Source organism: Saccoglossus kowalevskii, chromosome 11 (assembly GCF_978046115.1).
Source record: "Saccoglossus kowalevskii chromosome 11, keSacKowa6.1, whole genome shotgun sequence".
Taxonomy (NCBI): Eukaryota; Metazoa; Hemichordata; class Enteropneusta; family Harrimaniidae; genus Saccoglossus; species Saccoglossus kowalevskii.
In genome coordinates, this window is record NC_140651.1 from 13,682,450 (window position 1) to 13,698,693 (window position 16,244).

Consider the following 16,244-nt stretch of genomic DNA (forward strand, 5'->3'; position numbering starts at 1 on the left):
TTAGCTTTGATCTTTTTTTTGTTCAGAATATTTTTTGTTTTGAACATTTGTTTTTATCTTTCATTTAATAACATTTTCGTTTAATAACAATTTGTTGTTTTAGCTCATCATCATAATTTATGCAATTAACTCCCTGGTCAGGATCGCAATGTGTCATTCAATGTTTAATATCGTACTTTGCGTGTTCTTGAGATGAGTCTATATCAAACGTTAACAAAAGCTCCTCAGCTCCAATGCAACTGCGAATTACGATCACACTCAGCGATTTCACACGTCGCAGACTATTTAGTCAGCCATATTACTCCTTGGCGTATTGAAACTAAAAAAGACAAGTTTAGAAACGAGTTTTTCAGATTACTACAAGTCAGTGAAAAATAGTAATTTTTTACAGCCAAACGATTCATTGGGAGTAATATTAAGCCAACCACTAATACAATAGACCAGTTCTCGCTTTCTACGATATCCCGCGGTATGGGTGAAATCTGACGCGAAAACAGGTAATTTCACGCTCAATATTGGTAAATATTCATGAAGTAAGGGTATATCAACTCCAGATCTCCCCGTCTTTTAACATTGAGTTATAAAAAAAAAATTAAAATAAATCATTCAATTTTCGTGGCAGATGTTTGGTTCACGCCTTTCCCGTAATACGCGAGATCTGCGTAGAAAATCCCTTGCATACGAAAACCTCATTACACGGAGAAACTATACTACTTTCCCGGAGTATTTGAAAAACTATTGCGCCATATTGGCTTGGAGGGTACAAAACAGCGATCGAGTTACTCCAAAAAATGTGAGTCGCTGTCTCTCTGTCTTTTGAGTTAATCTCAAACGTAAACAAAATACTCATTTTGATAGTGACGAAAAACTAAAATTCAGTCTTTAAGTACAGCCGAACTATAACAGTTTCCCTGAAATATTTAATCAGAACTATGAACGAAGTTGTGTACCGCATTATGTGTGTTATCTATATTTATAACACATCACTCGTTAATACTGTACTGTAATTGGTCAAAACAGGATCTCGTGTTATCGGCTAAATTACCATAGTAGCGCCAGGGAAATTACTAGTTCCCTAGGGAGACTAGTACATCAACTAGTGCCCGGGGATGACGTCACTCGTCACCTGATCGTGTGATTTCCAATATGTCGTCTCCTAGTTCGGTCGCTGATATCGATGGTCCGCCTCGAAAGACTGGACGATTTAACTTCAGTTCAGAAGAAGAACTTGACACACTAGTAGAAAATAATGATGCGCCGAAGACGAAGGACGCAATCAGGTTTTCTAGAAGCGTCATACATCGTTTTGTGAAGAAATCGGGACACCGCTAGCAGACGTCGAGAAGAAGACATGCAGTGTGTTTACTATTAATGGTACAGTATGAACGTGTAATGTGTTATAAAACACATATTGCATGGCCTAATTCGGGCACTAGTATAGGTCTATTCTCCCTATGTGCTTACTAGTATATGAGTACAGAGCAGCGTTGGTTGGTTGGTTGGTTGGTTCAGTAAGTTATTATGGAGGCTGTTTTGTGTAGCTATAGCTGCCATGACAGTGAATGACTTGTATTGTCTGTTCAGGGGTATTAACATGATGGACATCGTCTGCATAGATTGGCACCATGTAATCATGGATGAGAAGCTAAACAACTTGAATCAGAACAGAAAATGATCACAACAAAAAAGGTTCAGAAAACAAACAATCATATAATAGTTATTATCAAAAAATGAGGAAAACCCGCAATGTAATAAGAAAAATCATAAAAAACAAGTCATCTGAAGATGACACAGCCCCCACTTGTCAGATGTGATTATAGTATTATAGTTGGCTATGAATTATAAAGTTTGAATGTATACGTATAATATCGGGTAGGAAGATTAAGTTCAAAATCAACATTACAAGGCACATACCCTATATCGACATATCAAGTAAGTCTATACCAAGTATGATCTTAATTGGACTAATAATTCGGCGTTTTTGTGTGGAAAAATCCCTTGCATATGAACACCTAATTACACGAAGAACCTAGAACACTAAGCCGGGGTATTTGAAACCGAAATTGTCATCTGACTGTAAGGCCGTCGCTGATTGGCTGCTGAGCTGGAATTTTTGGTTTCAAATACCCCAGGAAAGTGTTTTATGTTCTTCGTGTGATTAGGTGTTGGTATTTTAAGGGATTTTTCCACACAAAAACGCCGATTTCGGCCGAATTTTGTTATCGGTTGGCTTAATATAAGCCCAACGGATCGTATTTCTGTGAAACATTGGCATTTTTATCCTGATTTGTAGGAATCTGAAAAACGCGTTTCACAACTTGTCTCTTATTTAGTGTCATGCCGCATTCAAGATGGCGGCCCCCATATAGTAAATATCGCATTTATTTCATTATCACGTGTGCGCCAGCTGACTGTGAATGCGTCTTAGTCTCGCAAATGCGCCTTATCTGTCACCACGATATGTATTTGTGTATTTGTCACACATTTTGAATTAAATAGTCAGAAACGTTCCTCCGTGAGTTTGGCTAAATCTGGACAAAATAGAGAAAATGTTGTTATGTAATATAGTCCAATAAATATACTAAATGTGTATCTTCCTTAAAGCGGGGTGTCGTCACCTACGGATGCGTCAGGCGGCCCTAGCGTGTCATTGTTTACAAACAAGCGTCTACCCATGAGCCTTTGCGTTCTTAGTGTGTGTTGTTATCATCGCTTGGGACTCAATTCCCGCGCGTGCGCAAGTGACGAACCTCCCGCTTTAAAACGTTGATATATCATTAGAATGTTGTAATTAATTACATCATAAATTAATTTGAAGTGAAAAGTTGCGCCTATCTTCGAAAGGCTTGTTTCATTGAAATGCATATTTACACTATACCTGTAGCGGCGAAGTATTTTTATGACGTCAAAATTACGTACGTTAGTGACACCAACTTTATTGTTTTTAAAGAAAAGCGAAACATACATCTTATACTTAAACAAGATGATGTGTTTCAGGTCTGACTGACAGCACTAACAAGATTTCAGTAGATGACAATGTTGAATTTCTCAAATAAAAACAGGTTTCAAAAATCAAGATGATGATCCACTTTATTTAAAAACAATCGTCCAATTTTGCCACTGGTGGCGCTGGTTCAATAAAACAAAGTAGAAACAAAAACACATATATTCAATGTCCAGCTGTTGGAAATGTATTTGCAACCATAACAATCTCAAATGTTTTTGACATCCTAGAGTAATTCATCCACGTATAAATATGCACTATGACAAAGAACATATTACATTATTTAATGTAGCAAAATTATGAACTATACAATTATAGGAGACATGATTTTAAACCCACTAAGCAGAAATGTTATACTAATCGTATACACTGATAATTGTTGCAATTTTAGGTGATCGATTCGTTGATTGTATCGATATTGTGTGATTTCCAGGCGATACGTTATCGAACAATTTATGTACCACATATACATGTGGTTTGTATGAAATATTGATTTCTCGGTTTTTGTTAAAATTTTCATCAAGCCACGCAATTGCTCTGGTGTTGTAATAGTCGTTTACGCAACCAATAAGGACGCTGCTTGAGTGATTTCTACGAGGTGGTATTTGTATTTGAAATGTTATAGTCTTGTTGGGTTGTCGGGACACCCACAAACTTTTCTGATCTATTCTCCCTCCGTGGTTCTTAGTGTCTGTAATTGTAAGGAATCGCCAGTCGTCTTGGTTGGTTACGTTAAGTGGCATTTTATTGCCGTTCCCCGACATCATAGTTGTCCAACACTCCGATTGAAGTACATGTGTAGTAGTATATATTGCTTTTCGAAGCGTTGGGTCAACTAACTCTGAATTCGATTTCTTATTCTTCTTATCAAATCCTATGCTGTTCTTTTCATTCAATAATTTAAGAGCAATTTTGAAAAGATGTAATAGATAAACAGCTACCAAATTGTGCGATTTTATGCTTGGATGACGATGATCTAGAGTGCTAAAGAGCCATCGCGTGTGATGAGACTTGATCGCATCCCATACGGAATCAAGTAAGCTTATAGAAGGTACACTGTAATAGGTGCATAGCTGCTTGCTACATCTACCATTGTGGTCACGTATTTCAGACATATTTCGATCCACAGTTTGACTCATTAAAAAATTCACGTATATTAGCTGTGGTGCGGAGGGAAGCTCCAGAATTCTTCTAGTGAGTTCCTCTTGGTGAACGCATCCATTTCTGTATGCTAAGTCATTTTCAGCGCTCTCCCAAAGTATCACGTCAAGTTGCTCTAAATCATGATGTGAGCCCATGCAATATAAATGATAAAGGCTGCCGGTGGCTCCGACTGCACCGTTCTGTACTTTGGTTGAAATCCCGATACCAGTCAGCATATCTCGCAATAAGTTCACGTACAGGTTGTTCGGTCCTACAGACGTAGCCGTTGATATTGATCCACCGACAACCCCGATCGTCAATGTGCGACCAGTGGATAACACCTCTCTAAGGGAACGTGCAAGCTTTCGAAGCGATGTGACGTGTGTCAGTGCGTCTGATATCATGTCGGTAGTAACTCCTAAACGGCGTGTCACATTCCCAAGAGACCTATTTAGTAACGTTTGCGTAGCATATATTGTTCTGTTTTGCTGGGCTGAGTTGATAGCGTTCACTGTGTGCTGTTGAGCTACAGTAAACATCTGACGAGATTTAATAACACGTGTACTACTAAATATGGCATAGGACACCAGGGGCAATATTATTAAGACAACTAAATAGATATATTTCCCACATTTCTTCCATGTAGTTACTCCAACATCGATGTCAGCGACATAGTCCATGCTGTATACACTCGCATCTCACATCTCTAGGTATCTGTAAAACATATTGGAAGAATAATTAAACGGAGAAGAAATCATTTCTGGTATTGACATCATTATTTGGATGTTAACCACAATCATCTTACCTAATCAAAAAATAGCCACATATACCGAAGACAATCAATCAATCAATCAATCAATATTAAAGCGCGGAGGTCGTCGCGCTGCGCGTGTTCAAATTTCATGTAAACAAACAATGTATTTTACACGCGTTGTATATGTCGCTATGAGTCTAGCTATTTTTCATATATAGTGTCTGGATTAACGAACCAATTCTTACAAAATAAAGTGATTTATTTATTATTTCAACTAGTTCTTGTCTAGCATATAATGAATATGTTCGTTATGCTTGTTATTTCTTTACATTATGTGACTGTCGGAGACTCTGCCCAGGACTGACCAAGAAGACTCTCTCGCCTCGTGGAGCTCTCTCTGGGACCAAGGACTTAGTCTGTTTATTACCTATCAAAACTTAACCAATTACAAAGCAGTTTAAAGAATCTAAGGCGTGGCCTTCACACATTCAACTTGCACATAGCCAGTCACACTAAGTACTGGATACGTCATATCTTTTGATTAATTGTTCACTATATTACTAACAGCGAATACCAACTGTCAGAAATAGCGGTCCGGATAGCAACGGTTATATCTCAATTAGTTCCAAATCACTGAACCAAGTTCCGTCCAGGACCTCGCATGAGCCTAAATGATGACAGATATAACACAGCCATTCACTAGTAATCAACTAAATAAGTCGGACAACAGATACGCGGAAACTAATTCATGACATAGACTTGATTGTCAACATTATATACAATTTATATTTTATTTATATTGAAATAAACAAACATTTCTGTTTCCTACTCTAATCCCAATCATGCAAATGCAATAAAATGACACGAAATGATTTGAATAAATCATTATGGAAATCAGAATCGAGTAAACGGATTTAATTGAAATACGTATTCAACAAATTCGGTATAATGAATTACGTTTGTTGTGTGATAATTAGCCTTTGTCATATACACTAATAATTGTTGAAATCTTTAAAGGCCTCTCTCCTGATCGTATAGCGATTGTATGGTTACCCGGGACTATTTTTGTGAACGCAAAGTAAACAGAGTAATTATCAGTGTTATACCCAACGTTAATGTGTGTCGATGACTGAATTCACCATCAAGCCAAACTAAAGCCGGTCCACGAGAATTTTCGTTGATTTTACCAATTAACAGTTTACTTTTCAGGTTCTTGTAAGGTTCGATGCTGACACTAAAGACTATTGTTTGGTTAGGTTTTCTCGCCACCCAATAGCGTTTTTTATCAACCCTTCCCTGGTGGGCCATCCTGTCTGGACACGTAAACAGTCTCCATCCAATATCGCGTTCATTGCTTCAAGTGGCGTTTTGGTCCCAGAGCCAGATAACATAGTTGTCTAACACTGTGGTTGATTGATGAGAACAGTAGAGTTGTATAGCGACTCGGGGAGTTCATTCGCGAGCGGATAAGACGTTTTCACCATCGTATCTCGCTTACCATTGAATTCTTTGAGAGTGTATACAAAGGCATTCTTAATCATATAAAACAGATATATCGCAATCATATTGTGAGATTTTGTGCTTGGATGGTTGTGATCACGAGGACTGAAAAGACTCTTTGTATTGCGAGCGCTGATCATATCATCTACTGAGTCGAGCAAACTAATAGATGGTACATCGTAGTATTTGCTTAGCATTTTGCTGCAATTGCCGCTAGCTGAAGTCCCTACTGGCGACTCTGCCGTTTGACTCATTATAAAATTCACATATATGAGCTGCGGTCCTGAAGGCAAGCTCAAAATCCTCCTTGTCAATTCTTCCTGGTGAACACATCCATTGTCGTAGACAAGGTCATTTTCCGCGCATTCCCAGAGTAGAATATCCAGTTGTTGCAAGTTCAAATGCGATTCCATGCAGTAGAAGTGATACAGACTGCCCGTGGCTCCGACCGCGTCATTCTGCACAGAGCTGCCAATCCCAATACCAGCTAGGAGATCACTTAGTAAATTTGCATAAAGGTTTTCAGATCCCACGCCAGTGGCTGTTGAAATTGACCCACCGGCGACACCAATGGTTAGGTTTCTTCCTTACTATAACATCTTCCAGTGATTGTCTCAGTTTCGTCAGTGAGGTCACACGTGTCAACGCTTTTAATATCATATCATTACTAATATTGTTTCGTCGTTGAATGTTAGTGATTTTTATAGCAGACAACACATTCAGATATTTTTGAACAGCTATGACTAAATTCCCTGACGGAAGAATCCTGTTTTGACTAACGGTGTTAACACCAGTCGCCGACGTATACCTTGAAATACCAACCTGGTACAACCCACACACCATTATAGTTACAGCCATCAACACTCCAACCACACACCGATGATGCCTTTGCTGTACACACATTTTCTACATCGATGCGTTATTTCTCGAATACGTACATATTGTATGAGCGCCAGCTCGTGTGTATTAGATTATAACAGCGCATATTTTATACAAGAGGAGAATCGAGTATATTTCACGCCAAGTCATCAATCAACTCAGTGACAGTAACTCAGAATTAGTATCAATATTGACATATAAGACCAAACCTCATATGGGATACCAGCGCCTACCTTACACAACCATCGAAATCCACGTTCGGCTGGAGGAAACCAGGGAAATTAAAATGCCTCCGAGTATGGTGTGATACGCTGTCAATTAAACGGTAATCTGTGTAACAGATGATTCTTTAATATATTTATGTATTTTAAAATTAGAAATTCTGCAACGAAAGCTGTTTACAGTGTATTGTGGTATTTTAAAATAAAACTAAGGGGGCAGTGTATAATTAATTAATTATATGGAGCGAGATCTGCGCCAAGTGATTTTTTCTCCTTCTAGCATTCAATTATATTTGTTATATGATCGTTTTTAATAATTGTTTGATTACATGGTTTGTTCTGTTTTTCCGTTAGCATTTATTTAGCTTTGATCATTCTTTTTTTGTTCAGAATATTTTTTTGTTTTGAACATTTGTTTTTATCTTCAAGCATTTTCGTTTAATAGAAATTTGTTGTTTTAGCTCATTATCATAATTTATGCAATTAACCCCCTAGCCAGGATCGCAATGTGTCATTCAATATTTAATATCGTACTTTGCGTGTTTTTGAGATGAGTCTATATCAAACGTTAACAAAAGTAATTGTTCCTCAGCTCCAATGCAACTGAGAATTACGATCACGTTCAGCGATTTCACACGTCGCAGACGACTATTTAGTCAGTCATATTACTTCTTGGCGTATGGTTATAACTGCAATATACTGATATACCGCCAAAAACAGTCACCTGGCGTACAAGTTATGATAAAATTGATGCGATTAATTTACCGATATTTACTATTTTGGGGGCAGTCATCCTGAATGCGCCTTGAAACTAAAAAAAGACAAGTTTAGAAACGAGTTTTTCAGATTAGTGTCAGTGAAAAAAATCGAATCGGGAAATAAATTGAAGGGCACATGTATGGTTGACCACTATGTCTTCGTGCCAAGTTTCAAAAAATCGGCACAGCTATCTCCGAGAAATCACTCCGGACGGACTGGCGTAGGCGAAACTACAAGCCACCTCCCGGACTTTGTCTAATAATCGTCGGGGGCTAATAATCATATAATGAATAACTAACATAATTAACAACATTTTTGCATTAATCTCACCCCATAAAAATAAAACATGTACAACCAAAGGATTCAATATGTCAAGCTTTCAATTCTGAATCGGGGATAATTTATCTAACACTACGTAAAAGTGTTAACCACAATGAACTGTACATTTTTAACTTATTCGACAATCAAGCGTGTCACAATGCGTCTTAGTCTCGCAAATGCGCCTTATCTATCACCACGATATGTATGTATATTTTTCACACATTTTGAATTAAATAGTCAGAAACGTTCCTTCGTGAGTTTGGCTAAATCTGAACAAAATAGAGGAAATGTTGTTATTCTTATGTCAATATATTCCAATAAATATATGAAACACATATATTAAATGTGTATCTTCCTTAAAGCGGGTCGTCGTCACCTACGGATGCGTCAGGCGGCCTAGCATGTCATTGTTAGTGTGTGTTGTTATCATCGCTTGGGGCCCAATTCCCGCGCGTGTGCAAGTGACGAACCCCCGATTTAAAATGTTGATATATCATTAGAATGTTGTAATTAATTACATCATAAATTAATTTGAAGTGAAAATTATTGTTTTTAAAGAAAAGCGAAGCATACATCTTATACTTAAACAAGATGATGTGTTTCAGGCCTGACTGACACCACTAAAAAGATTTTAGTAGATGACAATGTTGAATTTCTCAAATAAAAACAGGTTTAAAAAATCAAGATGATGATCCACTTTATTTAAAAACAATCGTCCAATTTTGCCACTGGTGGCGCTGGTTCAATAAAACAAAGTAGAAACAACAACACATATATATTCAATGTCCAGCTGTTGGAAATGTATTTGCAACCATAAAAATCTCAAATGTTTTTGCCATCCTACAGTAATTCATCCACGTATAATTATGCACTGTGACAAAGAACATATTACATTATTTAATGTAGCAAAATAATGAACTATACAATTATAGGAGACATGATTTTAAGCCCACTAAGCAGAAATGTTATACTAATCGTGTACACTGATAATTGTTGCAATTTTAGGTGATCGATTAGTTGATTGTATCGATATTGTGTGATTTCCAGGCGATACGTTATCGAACAATTTATGTACCACATATACATGTGGTTTGTATGAAATATTGATTTCTCGGTTTTTGTTAAAATTTTCATCAAGCCACGCAATTGCGCTGGTGTTGTAATAGTCGTTTACGCAACCAATAAGGACGCTGCTTGAGTGATTTCTATTAGGTGGTATATGTATTTGAAATGTTATAGTGTTGTTGGGTTGTCGGGACACCCAAAAACTTTTCTGATCTATTCTCCCTCCGTGGTTCTTAGTGTCTGTTATTGTAAGGAATCGCCAGTCGTCTTGGTTGGTTACGTTAAGTGGCATTTTATTGCCGTTCCCCGACATCATAGTTGTCCAACACTCCGATTGAAGTACATGTGTAGTAGTATATATTGCTTTTCGAAGCGTTGGGTCAACTAACTCTGAATTCGATTTCTTATTCTTCTTATCAAATCCTATACTGTTCTTTTCATTCAATAATTTAAGAGCAATTTTGAAAAGATGTAATAGATAAACAGCTACCAAATTGTGCGATTTTATGCTTGGATGACGATGATCTAGAGTGCTAAAGAGCCATCGCGTGTAATGCGACTTGATCGCATCCCATACGGAATCAAGTAAGCTTATAGAAGGTACACTGTAATAGGTGCATAGCTGCTTGCTACATCTACCATTGTGGTCACGTATTTCAGACATATTTCGATCCACAGTTTGACTCATTAAAAAATTCACGTATATTAGCTGTGGTGCCGAGGGGAGCTCCAGAATTCTTCTAGTGAGTTCCTCTTGGTGAACGCATCCATTTCTGTATGCTAAGTCATTTTCGGCGCTCTCCCAAAGTATCACGTCAAGTTGCTCTAAATCATGATGTGAGCCCATGCAATATAAATGATAAAGGCTGCCGGTGGCTCCGACTGCACCGTTCTGTACTTTGGTTGAAATCCCGATACCAGTCAGCATATCTCGCAATAAGTTCACGTACAGGTTGTTCGGTCCTACAGACGTAGCCGTTGATATTGATCCACCGACAACCCCGATCGTCAATGTGCGACCAGTGGATACCACCTCTCTAAGGGAACGTGCAAGCTTTCGAAGCGATGTGACGTGTGTCAGTGCGTCTGATATCATGTCGGTAGTAACTCCTAAACGGCGTGTCACATTCTCAAGAGACCTATTTAGTAACGTTTGCGTAGCATATATTGTTCTGTTTTGCTGGGCTGAGTTGATAGCGTTCACTGTGTGCTGTTGAGCTACAGAAAACATGTGACGAGGTTTAATAACACGTGTACTACTAAATATGGCATAGGACACCAGAGGCAATACTAATAAGACAACTAAATAGATATATTTCCCACATTTCTTCCATGTAGTTACTCCAACATCGATGTCAGCGACATAGTCCATGCTGTATACACTAGCATCTCACATCTCCAGGTATCTGTAAAACATATTGGAAGAATAATTAGACGGAGAAGAAATCATTTCTGGTATTGACATCATTATTTGGATGTTAACCACAATCATCTTACCTAATCAAAAAATAGCCACATCTACCGAAGACAATCAATCAATCAATCAATCAATATTAAAGCGCGGCGGTCGTCGCGCTGCGCGTGTTCGAATTTCATGTAAAAAACAATGTATTTTACACGCGTTGTATATGTCGCTACGAGTCTAGCTATTTTTCATATATAGTGTCTGGATTAACGAACCAATTCTTACAAAATAAAGTGATTTATTTATTATTTCAACTAGTTCTTGTCTAGCATATAATGAATATGTTCGTTATGCTTGTTATTTCTTTACATTATGCGACTGTCAATAATTCGTTCTAGGTCCGGAGGCATGGTACGCTCCCCCTGAGACTGACAAAGAAACTGTTGAAATCGACAAAGAAAAACATATACGTCTATACAACATCGTCGACGACGAGACCGAATCAAATGATCTATCAAATTCGATGCCCGACAAAGCGTTGGAATGTCTGAAGAAATTAAAGGAATATTTCGATACTGTTACGATACCGTTTCCCGAGACAAATCATTGGAGTAAATATAAATTGGAAAATGCCGTCCGTAACCATGAACTAGCACCTTGGGGTCCAACAAACACTGATATATAATTACATACCTGTGACGTTAGGTTACTATGTGTGTCAGAGTATTTTTTTTTATTTCTGTAAGTCGGAATACGCTGACATATCTGGACATTCATCCCATAATACATTCTCACGCCATAGTTTCACGTGGAATTTCAGACAAACCTACCTAACAATATATAACAATTTAATGATCTTCTGTATACACACCATCTTCCAATCTTTGGACAACGAATGGGAGAATAAATTTAATGAAAATAGTAAAAATAAATCGTCCTATTTTGCATTAAATGTCGTACAGAGCACAGTATGCTATTAGTTCTCTCTCTATTGTCACGTAACCAGTACCAAGAGTGTGTCCAACGAGTTACTTTGAACGATAAAACTAATGATTATGTTGCCCCTCCAATGGTACACATTATCTATGAACGCCAACGCATGGCAGATAAAATCTCATGGTAAATAATTATTCAACGCCGTTCAATCACAATCTTAGATATAAGATCGCTTTATCCATAAGCACGTGTTCAATGTACTTGTGAATGCGAATCTGTTCGCAAAAATATACTTCACTTGAAAATTAGCAGCATGTTGACAATGAACTTCAATAATAATAACGGTGAGTATTCTAAATTACGGGTCGATTTTCTTTCTCTCTTACTTACCCAGTGATTAGGAAATTATTTTTTTTCGTGAATGTTACATTTACCATTGTTGCAGCTAACAAGAAACTTCACGAATAAACCTCGCAAATGTCGAAATACAAATACATTGAACATGTTTTTTTTTTGCGCTATAAAATTGTTCCTGTGTTTGAAAATTACCTTGAAATTGAGACTGGTGTAATATAATAGGAATAACCATACGTCCCATGAGGACCCAACTATACCAAGAGATTTTGTCCAGTTCACTCCCTTATACACACTTGCTATTGCTCGTGTGTAAATATATTATGAATTTATTACGGAGATACTGAAAAGTATGCACGAAGGCAGTACAGCGGAAGTATCGACCGACGCGCAGCGGAGGCTGATGAGACGGCAAACTGCCTCGTCGGAGACTCTTCCCAGGACTGACCAAGAAGACTCTCTCGCCTCGTGGAGCTCTCTCTGGGACCAAGGACTTAGTCTGTTTATTACCTATCAAAACTTAACCAATTACAAAGCAGTTTAAAGAATTTAAGGCGTGGCCTTTACACATTCAACTTGCACATAGCCAGTCAAACTAAGTACTGGATACGTCATAGCTTTTGATTAATTGTTCACTATATTACTAACTGCGAATACCAACTGTCAGAAATAGCGGTCCGGATAGCAACGGTTATATCTCAATTAGTTCCAAATCACTGAACCAAGTTCCGTCTAGGACCTCCCATGAGCCTAAATGATGACAGATATAACACAGCCATTCACTAGTAATCAACTAAATAAGTCGGACAACAGATACGCGGAAACTAATTCATGACATAGACTTGATTGTCAACATTATATACAATTTATATTTTATTTATATTGAAATAAACAAACATTTCTGTTTCCTACTCTAATCCCAATCATGCAAATGCAATGAAATGACACGAAATGATTTGAATAAATCATTCTGGAAATCAGAATCGAGTAAACGGATTTAATTGAAATACGTATTCAACAAATTCGGTATTATGAATTACGTTTGTTGTGTGATAATTAGTCTTTGTCATATACACTAATAATTGTTGAAATCTTTAAAGGCCTCTCTCCTGATCGTATAGCGATTGTATGGTTACCCGGGGCTATGTTTGTGAACGCACTGTAAACAGAGTAATTATCAGTGTTATACCCAACGTTAATGTGTGTCGATGACTGAATTCACCATCAAGCCAAACTAAAGCCGGTCCACGAGAATTTTCGTTGATTTTACCAATTAACAGTTTACTTTTCAGGTTCTTGAAAGGTTTGATGCTGACACTAAAGACTATTGTTTGGTTAGGTTTTCTCGCCACCCAATAGCGTTTTTTATCAACCCTTCCCTGGTGGGCCATCCTGTCTGGACACGTAAACAGTCTCCATCCAATATCGCGTTCCATTGCCTCAAGTGGCGTTTTGGTCCCAGAGCCAGATAACATAGTTTTCCAACACTGTGGTTGATTGATGTGAACAGTAGAGTTGTATAGCGACTCGGGGAGTTCATTCGCGAGCGACTCTGCCGTTTGACTCATTATAAAATTCACATATATGAGCTGCGGTCCTGAAGGCAAGCTCAAAATCCTCCTTGTCAATTCTTCCTGGTGAACACATCCATTGTCGTCGACAAGGTCATTTTCCGCGCATTCCCAGAGTAGAATATCCAGTTGTTGCAATTTCAAATGCGACTCCATGCAGTAGAAGTGATACAGACTGCCCGTGGCTCCGACCGCATCATTCTGCACAGAGCTGCCAATCCCAATACCAGCTAGGAGATCACTTAGTAGATTTGCATAAAGGTTTTCAGATCCCACGCCAGTGGCTGTTGAAATTGACCCACCGGCGATACCAATAGTTAGGTTTCTTCTTTTTACTATAACATCTTCCAGTGATTGTCTCAGTTTCGTCAGTGAGGTCACACGTGTCAACGCTTTTAATATCATATCATTACTAATGTTGTTTCGTCGTTGAATGTTAGTGATTTTTATAGCAGACGACACATTCAGATATTTTTGAACAGCTATGACTAAATTCCCTGACGGAATAATCCTGTTTTGACTAACGGTGTTAACACCAGTCGCCGACGTATACCTTGAAATGCCAACCTGGTACAACCCACACACCATTATAGTTACAGCCATCAACACTCCAATCACACACCGATGATGCCTTTGCTGTACACACATTTTCTACATCGATGCGTTATTTCTCGAATACGTACATATTGTATGAGCGCCAGCTCGTGTGTATTAGATTATAACAGCGCATTTTTTATACAAGAGGAGAATCGAGTATATTTCACGCCAAGTCATCAATCAACTCAGTGACAGTAACTCAGAATTAGTATCAATATTGACATATAAGACCAAACCTCATATGGGATACCAGCGCCTACCTTACACAACCATCGAAATCCACGTTCGGCTGGAGGAAACCAGGGAAATTAAAATGCCTCTGAGTATGGTGTGATACGCTGTCAATTAATTAAGCTAAACGGTAATCTGTGTAACAGATGATTCTTTAATATATTTATGTATTTTAAAATTAGAAATTCTGCAACGAAAGCTGTTTACAGTGTATTGTGGTATTTTAAAATAAAACTAAGGGGGCAGTGTATAATTAATTAATTATATGGAGCGAGATCTGCACCAAGTGATTTTTTTCTCCTTCTAGCATTCAATTATATTTGTTATATATGATCGTTTTTAATAATTTGTTGATTACATTGTTTGTTCTGTTTTTCCGTTAGCATTTATTTAGCTTTGATCTTTCTTTTTTTGTTCAGAATATTTTTTGTTTTGAACATTTGTTTTTATCGTCGAGCATTTTCGTTTAATATCAATTTGTTGTTTTAGCTCATTATCATAATTTATGCAATTAACCCCCTAGCCAGGATCGCAATGTGTCATTCAATGTTTAATATCGTACTTTGCGTGTTTTTGAGATGAGTCTATATCAAATGTTAACAAAAGTTCCTCAGCTCCAATGCAACTGAGAATTACGATCACGTTCAGCGATTTCACACGTCGCAGACTACTATTTAGTCAGTCATATTACTTCTTGGCGTATGGTTATAACTGCAATATACTGATATACCGCCAAACAAGTTATGATAAAATTAATGCGATTAATTTACCGATATTTACTATTTTGGGGGCAGCCATCTTGAATGCGCCTTGAAACTAGAAAAAGACAAGTTTAGAAACGAGTTTTTCAGATTAGTGTCAGTGAAAAAAATCGAATCGGGAAATAAATTGAAGGGCACATGTATGGTTGACCATTATGTCTTCGTGCCAAGTTTCAAAAAAATCGGCACAGCCATCTCCGAGAAATCACTCCGGACGGACTGGCGTAGACGAAACTACAAGCCACCACCCGGATTTGTCTAATAATCGTCGGGAGCTAATAATCATATAATGAATAACTAACATAATTAACAACATTTTTGCACTAATCTCACCCCATAAAAATAAAACATGTACAACTAAAGAATACAATATTTCAAGCTTTCAATTCTGAATCGGGGATAATTTATCTAACACTACATAAAAGTGTTAACCACAATGAACTGTACATTTTTAACTTATTCGACAATCAAGCGTGTCACAATGCGTCTTAGTCTCGCAAATGCGCCTTATCTATCACCACGATATGTATTTGTATATTTGTCACACATTTTGAATTAAATAGTCAGAAACGTTTCTTCGTGAGTTTGTTATTCTTATGTCAATATACTACAATAAATATATGAAACACATATATTAAATGTGTATCTTCCTTAAAGCGGGTCGTCGTCACCTACGGATGCATCAGGCGGCCTAGCGTGTCATTGTTAGTGTGTGTTGTTATCATCGCTTGGGGCCCAATTCC

The 16,244-nt window shown here is 37.7% G+C and overlaps 1 long non-coding RNA gene across 1 annotated transcript; it reads left to right on the plus strand.

Annotated features, from left to right (window-relative positions):
- The first annotated feature begins 1,252 nt into the window (after nucleotides 1-1,252).
- Nucleotides 1,253-11,970, plus strand: LOC146736216 (uncharacterized). Its single transcript, XR_014930910.1, has 2 exons — nucleotides 1,253-1,374; nucleotides 11,450-11,970. It is a non-coding gene; the product is annotated as an uncharacterized LOC146736216 (long non-coding RNA).
- The last annotated feature ends 4,274 nt before the right edge of the window (nucleotides 11,971-16,244 follow it).